The 5000-nt window shown below is 47.1% G+C and overlaps 1 protein-coding gene across 1 annotated transcript in view; it reads left to right on the top strand.

The window, feature by feature from the left end:
• The window catches only part of ntng2a (netrin g2a), a gene marked incomplete at both ends in the record, with an annotated part of 22873 nt that overhangs the window by 1050 nt on the left and 16823 nt on the right, over positions 1–5000 (top strand). The window lies entirely within an intron of this gene.

Here is a 5000-nt window from a genome sequence, read left to right as displayed (position 1 = left end):
ACACACACACACACAGACACACACAGACACAGAAACACACACACGGACACACAAACACACAGAGAGAAAATTCTACATTATTTTGTCTGCTGTAGATGCTCCATGCTCAGAAACATGCTCAGGCATGTACTTGAAAAAGGGTAAAAAATCAAAGTGGAGAAAACCAGTTAGGGTTAGGGTTAGGGTTAGCCTAACCCTAAACCAGTCTCCATAAACTAAGGTACACACTTCACAAGTGGAGTAAACAGCGAACTAAGAAATAATAATAAACAGGCCAACAAGTACAAGACAACGGGCTAACCCTAACCCTAACCCTAACCCTAACCTTAACCCTAACAAGTACAAGACAACGGGGTAAACAACTAGATAATACAGGCAGGAGGCAGGATACACTGATGACAGGGAGAATCTCTGACAACGACACAGGGAACAAAAGGGCATATATACCCAACACAGGAGAGGAAATCACAGGTGATCAGAATGAGTAGTGATGAGGCAGCACTGGCACCGGACCGCCAGAGGAGGGCACCAGAATCACCAGAACAGCAACCTCAGGCGTGACAGGAGGGGCACCGCGGTGGTCCGACCCTGGGAGGGGTTAGGTCTGGTTAATATTTGTCACATATTCAGTGAAGATTAAAATGCTCTGGTACTTCCTGGACACTGAACCTCCAGTGTTTTCAAGGTCATCCCCATGGTAACTCAACAATGGAGGGAAAACAATAACAACATAACTCACTAACCACAAGTATCTAGACCCTGACCCTAACCCTAACCCTAACCCTAACCCTAACCTTAACCCTGACCCTAACCCTAACCCTGACCCTGACCCTAACCCTAACCTTAACCCTGACCCTAACCCTAACCCTAACCTTGACCCTAACCCTGACCCTGACCCTAACCCTGACCCTGACCCTGACCCTAACCCTAACCCTAACCCTAACCTTAACCCTCACCCTAACCCTAACCCTAACCCTGACCCTAACATTAACCCTGACCCTGACCCTAACCCTAACCTTAACCCTGCCCCTAACCCACTGTCCTAACCCTAACCCTAACTCTAACTAACCCTAACCCTGAATCTGACCCTGACCTTAACCTTAATCCTGACCCTAACCCTAATCCTAACCCTAACCCTAACCTAGACCATGTTCATATTCATGTTCATCTGAAACCAGCCACGTTTCTAATGGAATTGAAGCATTGTCCTGTGGTGTTCTGTGGGGTTCTGTGTGGTTCTGTGTGGTTCTGTGGTGTTCTGTGTGGTTCTGTGTGGTTCTGTGGTGTTCTGTGTGTGGTTCTGTGTGGTTCTGTGGTGTTCTGTGTGGTTCTGTGTGGTTCTGTGTGGTTCTGTGGTGACTGCCCAGGCTGATGGCTGGTTGGAGAGTTCTTTAATGTACAGCCCAGAGGATGCAGCGCTGCAGTTTAACTCCTCCTCTCCTCTCCCCTCCTCTCCTCTCCTCTCTCCTCTCCTCTCTCCTCCCCCTCCTCTCCTCCCCCTCCTCTGTGCTGCTGTGCTGGGAGTGCTCTACTCTGGAGACCCTGTAGGTCTGGCTAATGAGAGAGGGAGGAGGAGGGAGGGAGGGAGGAGGAGGGAAGGAGGGAGGAGGAGGGAGGGAGGGAGAAGGAGGGAGGGAAGGAGGGAGGAGGAGGGAGGGAAGGAGGGAGGAGGAGGGAGGGAGGGAGTAGGAGGGAGACAGACAGACATGTTACGGTCAGAACTAGAGAACCCAAGTGCAGGACACAGTCAGGATACGTAAATTAAAGGAACTGGGTTTTAATGAAGGAATAAGGAGAACGGAATGGCAGGGTAGAAACCAGGACAGGGTGGCAGGGTGGCAGAGCAGGGTGGCAGGGTGGCAGGGCAGGGTGGCAGGGCAGGCAGAAACCGGGAAGTGGCACGATAGAACAGAGAGAGCACTGTTAGTAAAATACTAAGTACAGTAAAGCTCTGAGTAATAAACACAGTCATAAACACAGTAATAAACACAGTCATAAACACAGTAATAAACACAGTCATAAACACAGTCATAAACACAGTCATAAACGGAACTGACGTGTAGAACAACAAACGATGTGGCGATGAGTGCAGGAGAAGCCGGGGTTTAAATACTGCAGGGATGAGGATGAACCACAGGGATGAGGATGAACCACAGGGATGAGGATGAACCACAGGGATGAGAGGATGAACCACAGGGATGAGGATGAACCACAGGGATGAGAGGATGAACCACAGGGATGAGGATGAATCACAGGGATGAGGATGAACCACAGGGATGAGAGGATGAACCACAGGGATTAAGATGAACCACAGGGATGAGAGGATGAACCACAGGGATGAGGATGAATCACAGGGATGAGAGGATGAACCACAGGGATGAGGATGACTCACAGGGATGAGGATGAACCACAGGGATGAGGATGAACCACAGGGATGAGGATAACCCACAGGGATGAGGATGAATCACAGGGGTGAGGATGAACCACAGGGATGAGGATAACCCACAGGGATGAGAATGAATCACAGGGATGAGGATGAACCACAGGGATGAGAGGATGAACCACAGGGATGAGGATGAATCACAGAGATGAGGATGAATCACAGAGATGAGGATGAACCACAGGGATGAGAGGATGAACCACAGGGATGAGGATGAATCACAGAGATGAGGATGAACCACAGGGATGAGGATGAACCACAGGGATGAGAGGATGAACCACAGGGATGAGGATGAACCACAGGGATGAGGCTGAAGAACAGGGATGAGGCTGAAGAACAGGGATGAGGATGAACAGGTGGAGAGGAAGACTGGAACTGGATCGAGCTGGAGCCTGGGGCCACGCCCACACACACACACACACACACACATATACACATACATACACACACACACATACACATACATACACACACACACACATACATACATACATACACACACACATGCGCACACGCACGCACGCACACACACACACACACACACACACACACACACACACACATACATACATACACACACATGCATACATACACACACACACACACACACACACACACACACACACACACACACACACACATACATACATACAGTGTCTATAGAAAGTCATCATACCCTGTGAAATCTTTCCCTTTTGTCACATTACACCCTGGAAATTAAAATAAATCAAATCTAACTTTTTTGAGCTGTATGTACACATTATTACCCTCAAAGTGAAAATAAAAACATTTAAAATTCTGGACAATTATTAAAAATTAATTTGTGAAATACCTGGTTTGGTTAAGTGAGTATACCATTATAAACTTGCTCAGGTGCAACCAATCAACTTCCAGATCAAACACCAGGCTAATTGCCCCCCACCTGACATCAATTGTAGTGGTTTTGATTACTTCAGAATAAAACCAGCTGTTTCTTGAGGATTCCACTACTAGAAGTGCATGGTTCTGCAAAGAATTCACCATGGTTGGAAAAGTACTTTCAAAAGGCCTCCGGGATAAAGTTGTAGGAAGACACAAGTTAGGTGAAGGCTACAAAAAGATTTCGAAGGCTTTAGCTATCCGTCTGAGTACCGTTCAGAGCATCATTAAGAAGTGGAAGGTGTATGGCTCCACCAACACCTTGCCTAGATCAGGCCGTCCGTCCAAACTGGATGACCGAGCCACGAGGACATTGATCAGAGAAGCTACCAAGAGGCCAAAGGCAACTTTGAAGGATTTACAAGTCTTTATGGCTGGGACTGGTCTGTCTGTGCATGTGACAACAATCTCACAAGCTTTACACAAAGCTGGCCTGTATGGCAGGGTAGCAAGAAAGAAGCCTTTTCTGAAAAAGTGCCACAGTCAGTCTCGTTTGTGCTATGCAAAAACACACCTGGAAGAGTCTGTTGCCATGTGGAAAAAGGTTTTATGGTCAGACAAGACTAAGATTGAACTTTTTGGACTGAACTCCAAGCGCTATGTTTGGCGAAAACCAAACACAGCACACCACCCAAAACACACCATACCTACTGTGAAGCATGGTGGTGGCAACATTATGTTGTGGGGATGTTTCTCTTCAGCGGGGACTGGGCAATTGGTCAGGATTGAAGGGAAAATGGATGCTGCCAAGTACACCCAAATTCTTGAGGACAACCTGCGTCCCTCTGCTAGACAGCTGAAGATGGGCAGGTCATTCACCTTCTAACACGACAACGATCCTAAACATACCGCCAAAAGAACAACGCAGTGGCTTAAGGATAGAAAGGTGAAGGTCCTTGAGTGGCCAAGTCAGAGCCCTGACTTAAATCCGATAGAAAATCTGTGGATGGACTTGAAGAGAGCAGTCCATCGCCACTCACCACGGAATTTGACTGAACTCGAACAATTCTGCAAGGAAGAATGGGGAAATATTCTCCAATCTAGGTGTGCAAAGCTAGTAGAGACATATCCGAACAGATTGATGGCTGTAATTGCAGCAAAAGGTGGCTCTACAAAGTATTAAATCAGGGGACTGATGACTTTTCCAACCCTGTTATTCTTGTTTTTCATTTTTTATAAATTTTCAGAACTGTCACCTTTTTTTTCATTAGTTTGATGTTGTATGGCTAAATTTGCTAGAAAAAGTTTTTTTTTTAATGGGTTTTGATTTCAGGCTGTACGACAAATATAGTAACTATTTCAAAGGGGTATGATGACTTTCTATAGGCACTGTACATACACACACACACACACACACACACACACACACACACACACACTGGCACAGGCTAGGTGGAAGTGAAGGGCGTGACAAGACAGACAGACAGACAGACAGACAGACAGGCAGGCAGGCAGGCAGGCAGACAGGCAGACAGACAGACAGACAGGCAAGCAGACAGGCAGGCAGGCAGACCGACAGACAGACAGGCAGAGGGTACAGATGTGGATCTCTTCATCCTCTAAGTTTTAAGAGACCTCCTGTCATATGAGGACTAACACTGGAATGACTGTTGTACTCAAATGAACGACTCAGAGACAAAAC

Source organism: Argentina silus (assembly GCF_951799395.1).
Source record: "Argentina silus genome assembly, chromosome: 7".
In the NCBI taxonomy this organism is placed as follows: Eukaryota; Metazoa; Chordata; class Actinopteri; order Argentiniformes; family Argentinidae; genus Argentina; species Argentina silus.
The sequence above is the reverse complement of the archived record's forward strand: the minus strand, read 5'-3'. Positions and strand labels throughout refer to the sequence as shown.